This window comes from Monodelphis domestica, chromosome 8, assembly GCF_027887165.1.
Source record: "Monodelphis domestica isolate mMonDom1 chromosome 8, mMonDom1.pri, whole genome shotgun sequence".
Taxonomy (NCBI): Eukaryota; Metazoa; Chordata; class Mammalia; order Didelphimorphia; family Didelphidae; genus Monodelphis; species Monodelphis domestica.
In genome coordinates, this window is record NC_077234.1 from 214010970 (window position 1) to 214024657 (window position 13688).

At 35.5% G+C, this 13688-nt stretch overlaps 1 protein-coding gene across 1 annotated transcript in view; it reads right to left on the reverse strand.

Annotated features, from left to right (window-relative positions):
* The window catches only part of P2RY8 (P2Y receptor family member 8), a 75475-nt gene that overhangs the window by 43734 nt on the left and 18053 nt on the right, over nucleotides 1-13688 (reverse strand). The window contains exon 2 of the mRNA XM_007501009.3: nucleotides 1655-1733. The gene's annotated coding sequence lies outside the window, so the exon portion shown is untranslated. The remainder of the gene's footprint in view (nucleotides 1-1654; nucleotides 1734-13688) is intronic.

Below are 13688 nucleotides of genomic sequence, written 5' to 3' on the forward strand. Positions count from 1 at the left end.
TTTGCCATCACAAAAAGAGCTGCTATAAATGTTTTTGCATAAGTAGGTTCTTTCCCCCTCTTTTTTAAAATTATCTTTTTGGGATACAGACCCAGCAGTAAGTAGCTGGATTTGCATTATTCTTGATTACATTGTTCTGTATTTTCCTTTAGAAATCTGTCAACCATGGCTAGGTACATGTAGTAGTATCACTAGACAATAAAGCCAGGTCTCTATTAGTGAGAGTAGGGAATCCAGTGAAATGATTGCATTACTATTTGAAGTTATAATTATGTAAAATCTGATTATTGGTTCTAGCCCAATGGGAATATGAAATGTTACTTTGAATAATGCAACTGCTTCAGGGGATAAATTATTGGCACAAATTATGACCTAGTTATAAGGTACTGGCTTAGAAATCTTTATGGACGTCAAAATCACATTTCATAATTGAGTTGTACATAGTTTCATTGTTTTACAGGATTCCTTATTTAAGAAAGGTGGTTTGAAGATAGCTTTCTGGGTGCCTAAACCTTTCATCATCATTGGAAATAATTAAACCATCAGGTAGCTTATCGCTCTTTTTCAGAAAAAGAGATAGATACAGTAGTTTCTGTATCCTGCTCTAAGTTTAGGACAACATCTGAACTTCTCTTTGATGCCACATATAATTTCCACCCAGCTGTGCTAGTGAAGCAGTAATCTCTCTTTATCAAACATCTTCATGGGGTAGTCTATTAAGCCAGCCAGAGCCAGTTGGAGGATGCTAGGGGGCGAGCAAAACTTTCATAGGCAAAAAGACACCATCACTAGAATCCATTGCCAGTGGTATGGTTAGAGGAATGTGGCATAGCCTGGATGGTAACATACATGTCTGGGGTATTGAAATTCTTTTTTTTAAACCCAGGAAAATAATTTTTAGTTTAATAATATTTTGGTTTTCCCCCCATTTATATGTAGGAACAAATGGTATTGAAATTCTTAAATATTATCTGTGTCATCTTTTCTCTAAAGGCTTTGGGATTTTGAAAGGACCAGAAAATGCTCCTGGATGGAATCATGGCCAACATTTCAGAGGTTTTACAGAACTTTCCCAACTCTGACTATATCCTCTAAACAGGGAGAGAAGAAGACATCATGTTGTGATGTCAGGAGAACTAAGGAAGGCCCCACAGCTCAGCTATCTTTCAATTCATGACTGATGTCCAGATACCTAGCATTATTTAGTTTAAGACTCTGCTCTAGGGTGTGCAAATAGATATTTAACAACCAGATGAGAAAAAACACACAGTTCACACTTTTAAATCTGCATTATTAACATTTTCTCCATCACTTTCTTAACTTGAGGCAATCATCAGAAAAATCAATCTAGCCCTGATTTGTAGCATTTGCCAATTTCTTGTTGTAAATAGTTGTAAATACTTGCAACTGAAAACATAACGATTTCTTTAGCTAGAACTGGCTCCAGTATATCCTGCTCTGATCATTGTTGCAATGCAAATACTTTTGGACAAAATAATATTTAAGACTCTGAGCTCATTTATAGGATACTCTTTTTGTGTCAATAAATACTGAGTACTTTTGGAGGACGTAGAGTGAAGAGGAAACAAAGGGAAGTAATGGATTTCAAAGACATTTCATCTACTTCACAATTGTGCCTCTGGCTGGTCCTTACCTCTAGCTTCCAAGTTGACCCCACTATCATTTCTTGGATCCAAGAGGGCAGAAGACATCGGGGTTATTCATGCTGGAGCCTGGAAAGGCAAGGATAAAAATCTGGTTCTAGATTTGTCTTTGACTGTATCCCTAGTAGATTGCTATTGCCATCAGTCTAGAGTCCAGGGGTCCTTTTCTTTTTTTTAAACCCTTATCTTCCTCCTTAGAATAAACACTATGCATTGGTTCCAAGATAGAAGGGTGGTAAAATTGAGGCAATGGGGGATTAAGTGACTTGTCCACAGTCACACAGCTAGGAAGTTTCTGAGGTCAGATTGGAACCTAGGACCTCCCATCTCTAGGCCTGGCTCTCAATCCACTGAGCTACCCAGCTGTCCCCCCGTCTAGGGGTTCTTAATCCAGGGACTGTGCACTTGTTTTTATAACTATATTTCAAAATAATTATCTTCCTTAGTAGTCCTATGTATTTATAAATTTAAAAACATTATTCTGATAAGGGTTTCACCAGATTGTCACAGGGGCCTGTGACACAAGTCCACACACACACACACACACATGTGTGCACACACACACACATGAGAAAAAAAGGTGAATTAAGCATCCTTGCTCTAGACCAGAGGTGTCAAACACATGGTCCAAGAACCATATGTGATCCACAATTCTCTGGAGTATAAACATTTAGTTTCTACACAATTTTACTGTCTGCATTAAGAAAAAGATGAAAAAGAAATAAACACATGCAGTTTTCTAAGTCAATATGCGGCCCTTGTGCGCCTTTTCTTAGCCCTCATTTGGATTTGAGTTTAGGCCATTGTCAAGGGAGGGAATTAGTTGTAAAACCTTCGTAGTGCTGAAGACCTTTGAGGAAACCTTTCTTTCATTTTGAGCACCACCAGGCATTTGCTACTGCTGAAGAGCCAGGGATTGTGTATTTCTGCCACAAAGTTGTTTGATGTCAAAGTGTGAAATGTCTAAGAAAACGGACATGGTGGTTTTGTTGCTTACCTGTTCAAACATCTTAACTTTAGATGTTCGAAACAGGCATCTTCTATAGAAACCTCAATGGCATTCATAGGTTTCCCAAATAAGTTTCATACCTTCTTTTCGCTTCATTGTCTATATCCCCTTTGTGGGGTTATTTCTCAGCTTCTTATAGTTGATATTTAGGTTATATGAACGAATTTGGGTTTATTGGATGTGCATATAAAATAAATGTTTTTTTTAAAAGCACATAAATTTGTTTCTAGGACTTGAACTATTTTCTACAATTATAAAAATGATTTTCTTATATATGTCCTTGCATGATGGGACATATTCCTCATGTACATTCACCACAAAGGGATAGAAGAAATCTTAACTCCATACACTTTCCCACTGTTCCCCCAAATTAAGGTTACATTAGCTCTTTTAGACCAGTAGTCAATATGGTCATCAATTCTAGAATTTCTCTGATTGTACAGGCATTCCCAGAAGTAGCTTTACTGGTTCAAGGCAGATGTTTTTCTGGAAACACAGCCAGCCTCCTCCATATGTGGTACAAAAGAAGAGAAAAGTTATAGGATCATGGGATTGTAGATGGAGAACTGGTAGGAACCCCAGAGATCTTCTAGTCCATTTTCCTCATTTTATATCTAAGGACTCTGAAGCCCAGAGGCTGAGTGCTTTGTTTAAAGTCACCCAGATAGAAAGTGGCAGAATTGGGATTTGAGTGAAAGTCCTCAAACTCCAAATCTGATGATCTTTATATTGCTCCATTCTATTCACCCTGTTGTCACAAAGGGATATTAGAATTTCTCCCCACTTTAGAGAGTTTATATGAATCTAGAATCCAACTAATTCTCTTAGAGGCAGTCAGAACATTTGCAATTACAATCTAAAATCAGTTTATATTCTCTTAAGGCACCCCTTCTCTTACATGAATCTGCCAGCAAAGCTATAACAGATTTGAACTGCTCAATGGGTCAGCATCCTTTTAAAAACCATAGTTAATGAACTTACACTGAAATATATACTTTTACTACTCCAGTAACACTAGAGGTCCTATTGGTTCAAAGTAAAGGTGTCCCTTCCGCATTATGACTTCCCCCATTGGGGTTTTAACGTATTGTGGGTTGACATGAAAAATTAAATGGGAATTTTTGGGGAGTTTTGCTGACATGAAGGCTATCACACAACACAGAAGGAGCTTATAAACTCATAAATGGATAAAATATATGTATAATATTATAAAATATAAACATATTTTATATTAATACCATAAGCATACACAATTTCTTTTTTTAAGGTAAGGAAGATTCTTTTATTGAAAATTTATATGTGATTCAGTATCATAATAAATAAACAGGTAAACATTTCACAAAAAAATGATAGAGCTATACTAGAGAAGAAAAACATTAATTGGAAGAACTGTGCACATTGGCAAGGCAGACTTCCTTTAGACACAGAATAAATATTAATAGCATTTTTTTAGCCAATGTTGAGGTCCAATGAAAAGAAAGAACAAAGCTACATGTAATAAATAATTATCCAGAAAACATGTTGCATCGTTAGATGAAAAATACTTTCTATAAACTTATGCATCATTTAGCCCCATCCTTGTATCACAACTTCAAATCACAGGATTCTCTTCTCAAGCTATGTTAAAAGATATTCCTCTGGGCAAGTCAGAGGGGATAAATTCTATTATGCTTACAGTAAAGTAGAAAACAATTGGAGGAGGAAAATGTGGGTAAATATAGCATAGTTTAATAATTTCACAATATTTCTTTTTAAATTTTAAAATAAGTAAAAAGTTAAAATTGGTGAAAAGAACATGAAAGGCAGCAGACACACAAAGGCTAGAGATATCTTAAAAAGTGTAGTAACTCATAAATGCATATAAGGTACTGTAAATATTCCATAAAAAGAAAAAGAAAAATTTCTCTTTTACACAGGTATTACAGATTGCGGAGGCACTGTGTCCCTAATCCTTGCAATGTAGAAGGGTTATCTCTATATTTATTCAAGTGGTATAGCAATTGAAGTAACAGAAAAGTCCCCCTATGAACACATGGTAATATACTGTCCTATAGACTACTAGAACACCACTGAGAAAGACTCATATACAGAGAACATATACTAGTATTGCCTGTCTGTCTGTCTGTCTATCTATCTATCTATCTATCTATCTATCTATCTATCTATCTATCTATCTGTCTATCTATCCATCCATTCATCTATTTATCTCACATCTAGGAAGTGTCTGAGATCAGATTCAGTATTGTTTCTAAAAAAAGTTTAGTTTCTTAGTGGAATTATACTTTTATTTCAGTTTAGTAATTGCAATTTTATGGTCCATTTCCTCTTTGAACATTGAAAACAATTCTTCCTAGACTAGAAAAATAGAACTAATCTAAGTTCTATCTCCATGGGAGAGAAAGTGATTTTTACTGTTCCTCCATATTTACATGTGGCTTAGAGCAGGAATAATGACTTCCCTTCATGACCATCTCTGGGCAACTATAAAAATGTTGTGTTATCCATCAGCCAGATATTAAGTTTTTAAAAGAATTCATAGTGAAGGCATGCTATGGCCAGAATCAGTCTCCCTGGTTAGCTGACTTCTCTGTTTTCCTAGAACTTTTCACATTGCCCTCTGACGGGACTGTCATTGTACTAATAATATTTTAAGTAACTGAATGCTTCTCTTGGAGACTACTTTGGGACTGTGACTCAACCTTTTTTGATTCATGGAAACTTTTGGTAGTTTGGTGAAGGCAAGAAAGCAAGACATCAAGGCACTTGATTCTTACTTTGTGCTAGACACTGTACTGAATTCTGGGGATACAAGCAAATAGGAAGATAATTCCAGCCCTCAATGAGCTTACTATTTAATGAGCAAAGACAAAGATTGAGATTGGAATTTTGAGATTGAGAAGGCCAATGTAGAGTTATTAAAATAAGGGTGAGCATCATATGACATTTTTTGTACTTAAAACGGTTGTTTTTATTTTCATTTTCCTCTACTTGATATAATTTGGTTTATACATTTATATTTGTATGTACATTTACATATAATCCTGTGTGATAGGTGCTATTATTATCCTCATTTTACATATAAGAAAACAGGTTGTGAGGGGTTAAGTAACTTGCTCAAGATCATGCAGTTATTTATAAGACAGAACTTGAAATTGGATTTTCTTGACTCCAAATCTAACATTCTATCTACCAAGTCACCTATCTCTAAAGTCAATTAATTATTTTGTTTTTAACCTTACAAATTTAAATATGGTCATGTACTTATGTTAAATACAGAATTAAATAATGAGTGTATGTGTTTCCTTTTAGTATAATAAGAGGTTTAAAGCACTTTGGAAAAGTTGGTAAGAGGAAAGGGTTGTAAGTGATACTATATGAAGTGGGCAAAGATTTACTTTGAATGCTTCTGACTGAGGCGAGCAGCTGAAAGGAGAATAATTGTATAGACGTTTCCCTTGGATCATTGAATGGTAACATAGATTAGGTAGAGGGTTGATATGCAGTGGTTTGATTATATAAAAAGGTTAGTATATACAGAGTTTGAGAGAATGTAGTAGTACTGGGGGTGTTTGTGGGAGTCACTGTAATTCTCCAGAAGAATTTTGTTTAGTCTGGAATTCAAAAGGCATGTATATCACTTGCCAGGTTTAGTTTAGTTCTTTCTCATATTATTGTGGTGTATTGGAGTATGACATGTGACTGTGGCTCATCTTGCCCCACTGATCATGGGCCTCAGAATTGGGGAAATGAGTTAATGATGAAATCTGTGGTTAGATTGTGCTGCTTATCTGAATTTTACTGGCTATCCATTAATGGTTTCCCATATCTCCAGAAAACCAGGGCATATTGAAGAGTAGCTTCCCATCTTCAAAGTTTTCGATGGCCAAGCTACTGGGAAATACCTTGAGCAAAGGTGGCATTAATCACCCAGTGGTATTGACAAAAGTTACTGTCATAGTCCAGAAGAGCAAACAAATATCTCTTTTAGGTGATTTCCCAAAGGATTCCCTATTTAGTTGCATTGGGAATGTCACATGTCCATCACCAAATGTCATCTAGGTCTTTAATAAGTCTTAATATGTACAACTTCCCTTTCAGCTCTAAATCCATGAAGTGTCTTAAACGTTGGATAGTAGAGAGGGTGAAAGTTTCAATTACACACACACGTGTATATATATATATACATATATATATATTCATAAGACATGCATATATGATGTGATCCTGGACAAGTCACTTAACCATCATGATTCCAGGCAGCTCCCTAGGACTTGCTGATCTGTATTGGTAGAGGTAATTTCACTAACCAGATGTTCCTATACAAAGAAAATGATAGATTGGACCATCCCATCCTCTAAAGTTTATATGAAAATGTTAAATGGAGGAAAGGAATAATTAATACCTATTGTTGAGGACCAATAATAAATACCTTTCTCTTCTCAGGAATAATGCCTGATGTTTATAAAAAATTTCAGGTTTTAATGGACATTTCCTTTTTCCTTTTAATTAAAAAATAATTAGTGTGGAAAACGCATTAATTTATTCAATCCTCAACAACATTTCTATGAAGTAGATACCATAAGTATTACTAAACCCATTGAAAAGAAGAGGAAACTGAGGAGGGAGGAGATTAAGGGTTACTCAAATATGTAAATATCTTAAACAGAACATGAATTCAGTTCTTCCTAATTCTAAAACCAGAACTGTGCCATGGTACTTTTTTAGTAGAGGTGGTAGACTGAAGGTAGGGTGTTGGATATGTTATAGAGAGGGTCCCTGTGAAAGCTCATTTTGCTTCACCATCTTTCCTTGTTACAAGGTGGTGCAGTGGATGGGGCCCTGAACTTGGAGTCGAGAAGACCTTAGTTCAAATATAGCCTCAGACATTTTCTAGCTGTCTGATCCTGTACAAGTCACCCTCTATCTTTTCCGTGTTCCTTATCTTTACAACAGAATAATAATAGGACCTAACTCTCAGGATTGTTGGAAAGATCAAATGAGATAATATGAAGCACTTAGCACAATGTCTGGGACATTAAATAAATGCTCGTTTTAAAAAAAGGAGACTGGGCCAGCTAGGGGGTTCAATGGATTGAGAGCCAGGCCCAAGAGATGGGAGGTCCTGGGCTTAAATCTGGTCTCAGATACTTCCTAGCTACCTGGGGAGGTTGCAATCTCCATTGCCTGGCCCTTACTGCCCTTCTGCTTTAGAACCAAAACCTAGTATTGATTCTAAGATGGAAGGTAAGGGTTTAAAAAAATAAGAAGATGGCTAATTTTCTTGTCTTAGAGTGGTAATTAGGAAATAACTATAAAAAATACAACTAAGACATTGAGCTTGCCATCAAGCACCATTACCCAACTGACCCTGCTCTGGTTCACAATCACAGTCACAGGAATAGATTTGCTCCTCTTCTTTTTCCTCACACCAAAGTAAATGTTTGAAGTGGGTTTTCCTGAGGGTTGTCTGTGAGATACTTGTGATGGTGGTCTGTGCTAATAGGTCATAGATTGTTCCTCAAAAAAACCAAAACAAACAAGATGAAATTTAGTTATTTTTAGTTCACTGTGAAGTGCTGAAATGCTTCATTTGTAGAAAAAAAAAACCCTTAGGAAAACTTGAGACAGTTGCAGAAAAAGAAACAAGAATACACTCTTCCTGCCCTAAGTAGAGATTCCCATCCCTGGCTTTGTTTACTTCCATGAAAGAGATTTTAGCTATTAGAACCAGAAGGACCTTAGAGATCCTGAGATAACCAATAGAAATGGAGGCTCTTCAGATTGCCCCAGAGTCACACAGTTAATAGTAAATGACAATACTAGAGTTCATACCAAGGCCCTCTACCTGCAAGTCCAGGGCTATTTCTATTTCATAACATAGATTCCATTTCAGAGAATCTCTGGTTTACAGATTATAAGATTTAGAGCTGAAGGAAACATAAACATTGTCTAGTCCAACCTCTTCTTTTTGGTTTTTAAGATTATATAGGGGCACAGTGGGTAGAGTGCTGGACTTGGAGTCATACACATTTGATTTCAAATTTTGCCTCCAATGTATATTAGCCCTATGACCCTGGGAAGTCACGTAAATTCTCTTAGCCTCAGTTTCCTCACCTATAAAATGAGAATAATAACAGCGCCTATTTCACAGGGTTGTTGTGAGGCTCAAATGTTATACCATGTGTGAAGAGCCTCACAAACCTTAGGCAATAGTTATTACTGTTATTATCAATGAAGAAAGTGAAACTAGAGATATAAAGAGATCTTCCCAAGGTCATAGAGAGAGAGAGACAGTGTTAGAGCTGGGATTTGAACCCAACTTCTGTGATTCTAATGTTACTGCTCTTCCTACAATAAAACTATGTGATTATTGTAAGAGCTACAAAATAAAAAAAATTTTAATTCACTTTCATTTTTAAATCAGCAAACAACACAATATAAAATATCAATATAGCAACACAAAATAATAATATCATAAAGCACTTCTAGGAGGCGATAGATCTAACACAGGATCCAACATATCAAGACTGAGTTTTGTGCCTTCAGTTCAGATTGGGAACCTTTGCTCTCTTGACAGAATCTATACCCAGAGCAGATTACAATGTAGTTAAGCAGTCAACCAATTAACTAACAAGTTAATGCAAACAAGTTATTATCACAAGTTATAGCAAGTTACTAATAAGTCACTAGTAAATAAGTATTGACAATCAATAATACCAATCAGGTGTTGTTCTATTCCTATGCCACCCCCCTTCTTCCCATTACTGGACTTGTCCCCACATGGACTCTTCAAATTGGTTACTAAGAGTATATGATGGTGTTTGCTGTCTGCTTTTATTATTTTAGCTCCTTTGCAATAGAAGTTGTCACTGAAGTTATTTTTCATTTTATTAATCATTTTAATCAATTAATATTTACTGTGCCCTTACTAGGTACAAGCCCCATGCTGGGTGCTATGAGAGAGTACTGCCCTTAGGGAACTTATGGAATTATGAGATATTGAAGTTAAGAAGGAGATCAGAGGGAATCTAGGACAATTAATCTGTACTTGAACAGGAATTGTCTTTTTTTTTAAACACTTACATTCTGTCTTAGAACCAATGCTATGTTTTCTTTTTTAAACACATATTCTGTCTTATAATCAATACTGTACAGAATGGTCAGGGCTAGGCAATTACACTTAAGTGAATTGCCTATGGTTACACAGCTTGGAAGTGTCTGAGGCCACATTTGAACCCAGGACCTCCCATTTCTAGGACTGACTCAATCCACTGAGGTATCTGACTGCCACTTCAGGAATCTTCTTGACAAAATCTGTGAGAAATGATCACCCAGTCTTCTCTTGCAACCGTGTAAGGATGGATTACTTATCACTCCAAGGCAATCCATTCCATTTTTCAAGTGCTTTAATTGTAAGGAAAGCATATACTTAAATGTCCTAGTAATGACTAGGCTTTACTAGGGTTTCTAATTTGGAACATGCTCTAGGATAATGACTTATGAGTTAATTAGTCATAGGATCATAGACTTAGACCCAGAAGGGACCTGAAAAGTCATCTAGTTCAACATTCCATTTTGCAGAAGAAGAAACTAAGGTCCTTTGTTGAACTTTGAATTATTTTGAAAACCACTTGAGAGACAAGAGCTATTCATAAAGAGTTGAATTGCAAGCTCAGGGTAGTTCAAGAAGACAACCATCACTGTGAGCTGGAGTTGTGTAGAGAGGAAATAGAATTCTTTGTAGAAAAAAGGTGGTTGGACTTGTCTAATCTTGTATGAGAAAGTGCTGATTAAGAGATCAACAGCCAGGAAATAGACAAGACTAGAGGAGGGTTGGAAAAGCCATCATACCTTTTTTTTATGAGCTAGAAAATGTGAAAATTTGACATTAGGGAAGAGAAATCCCAAAACTGTCCTTGTTGCTAGCTGTAAAGGTATTTTTGAGGAAAAGAAGAATTACTGGATTGCTTTCAGTCAAAAAACTTTTGCCAAAATTCTAGTTATTTTTGGTTGTGAATTTCTTTTGCCTAGTTCTAAAGCTTCTCTGTGTGTGTGCACATGTGTTTGTTCACACATATCCGTGTGGTTTTTTGTTGTGTCAAAAACCTAAACATCTAACCACTTAGGCAAATGATATGATTTTCTTTCATCAGAAACATAACAATAGTTACAAGATATAACACTTCTTTTATCAGAAATGGAACAACAATTACACAAATCCAACATATAAACTAATCAAGCACACATTTAAGTAGGTCAAATATTCTTATTAAAATTGTTTTCAAAAGGAATAGCAGTTACAATTAAAATATTTTTTGCAAAGCCATGTAGAAAGATAAAAAAGAGATAGGAGAAGCAATCACCAAAGGGAAGTAGAAGCAACAACTTAAATTTACTTATTGCTTTTTTAAAAAAAAAAAACCCTTATCTTCTGTCTTAGATTTGACACTAAGGTTTTTTGAGGGGCACAGAGTTTTCAAAAATGGAATTTAGGGGAATGAAATGTTCATATGAGGTTAAATAAGAGTCATAAGGAATTTTCTATGTCACATGATTGAGATTAAGAGCTCCAATTTTGTGCCGGACAAAGCTGTAAAAATAACAGGCAATCATAACACTGTAGGTCTTCAGTTGGCCTATGTTTGGCTATCCTTATCTAGGTTTGGTAGGTTGTAGCTTCAGCTATGCTACCAAGAACTATTAGCCTGTCCTCAGATAAGCAACAAATTCATTTTTTCCTTGTATTAGTAACTTGGGTAATTGTGCAATAATATCAATAAGAGTAACAACAATAATAATATGTCTATAGGCAAAGGTGATGCTATGGATTTATGACCAATAAGACATTTTTTATCCTGAATTTAATAAACACTAAATAAAATGAGTATTTCCCAAATGGCCCAAAAGAAAGTGGTTGAACCTGAAAGCAAATCTCTCTTGCTGGGGCATGTTTTTCTCGTTTTGTTTTGTTTTGTTTTTTAAACAAGTACTCATGATAGATTTTTATGAGTCATCCATACTCTCTGACCCAATTTCCTTTTACAGATATCATATATTCCCAGGGAAGCAGTACCAGGAGAATAATGCAGTTTATAGGGATGGACAAGAGTTTTTCTGTGTGCAAAACTAATCAACCCATGAAGAGACTGAACCTGTGAAACAGCTAACTAATAGAACTACTGAAATGGAGTCTAGAGAAAGAAAAAAAGTCAGAGCATGAAATGGCCATGAGAAAATGGCCAAAAAGAAAATTATTTTTCTTTTAACTCCTTTAGCTGAATAGATAGCAATCTATTTCTTTTTGCTGTATGTACAGGTTATATTTCCTCATTGGCATTTCCTTCTAGAAGTTGAAAAGGATTTAGAATTGGAAGAGAGGTTGGAGTTTATCTTGTTTCCTCTAACATCCTGTCCCATTTTGTACATATAAAGAAAAAGAAGAAGCATAAGTATCATAAGATATGAAACTAGTAAGGGATTTGAGATTTGAACCTGTTTTCTGGTTTCAAGTCGAGTACTTTTTCCATTATACCAAGTCACCATCTAATCTTGCCCAAATCATGAATTCTTTTCTTTTTTTCTCTGTAGTCATTCATGTTCCCATACCTTTGGATTCCATAAAGTTTTATCCCCTACTTCACTCTGATTTTCTGTAAGAAAAATTTTAATGTTACAGTTTTGTTTAGATTTCTTTTCTCTCTCTCTCTCTCTGATTGGAAGGAGTGATTGATCAACTTGGAAGGAACCCCAGTAGAATAAAAAGTCATGGACAAGAATATATGCACTCTTCTGCATTCTCCCATACCTCTGTCTTTCCTGAGCCACATTATTTTTCCCTTAGTTTTCTCATCTGTAAAATGGAGAAAATAACAGTACTGCCTCAGAGGGTTTTTGAGAGGATTAAACAAGATCTCTCTCTCTCTCTCTCTCTCTCTCTCTCTCTCTCTCTCTCTCTCTCTCTCTCTCTCTCTCTCTCTCTCTCTCTCTCTCTCTCTCTCTCTCTCTCTCTAGCTATCTATCTGTATATATATATATATATATATATATATATATAAAGTGCTGTATAAGTTTTAAAGTGCTAAGTAAATACTAGCTATTATTACATATAATAATCTCTAGCTTTTACTTCTTCAGTTTCATGTAATAATAATTTTCAACATAAGTTTTCTGAAATTATAAGATCCAAATTGCCTCCTTCCTCCCCACCCCTCAGAGATGGTAAGCAATTTGATCTGGGGTTTATACATGTATTATCATGCAAAATATACTTCTATATTGGTCATTGTTATAAGAGAATACTCATATAAAACCCAAACCCTAAAATAACAAGATAAGTCAAGTAATGAGAAAAAAATTGTATGCTTTGATCTGCATTCTGACTACAACAGTTCTTTCTCTGGAGGTAGATAGCATACTTTGTCATAAATCCTTCAGAATTGTCCTGGATCATTGGAGAGTATAGTTAAGTCTTTCACAGTTGATCATGATACCATATTGCTGTTATTCTATGTAGTGTTCTCCTGGTTGTGTTTATTTTACTCTGCATCAGTTCATGTAGCTCTTCCCAGCTTTTTCTGAAATTATCCAGCTCATTGTTTCTTATAGCACAATAATATTCCATTACCACCATATACCATACACTTTATTCAGCCATTTTCCAATTGATTGGAATCCTTTCAATTTCCAAATCTTTGTCATCACAAAAAAGAGCTGCTAGAAATATTTTTGTACAAGTAGGTAATTTCCCCTTTTTTTGAAAAAATATATTTTATTTGATCATTTCCAAGCATTATTCATTAAAGACATAGATCATTTTCTTTTCTTTCCCCCCACCCCCATAGCTGATGCGTAAATCCACTGGGCAGGTAATTTCCCCTTTTTAATGCTTTCTTTGGGATACAGACCTAGTAGAGGTATTAAGAATCAAAGGGTATGCATTGTTCTATAGCCCTTTAGTCATAGTTCCAAATCATCTTCCAGAATGGTTGGATGAATTCATAACTCTACCAACAATA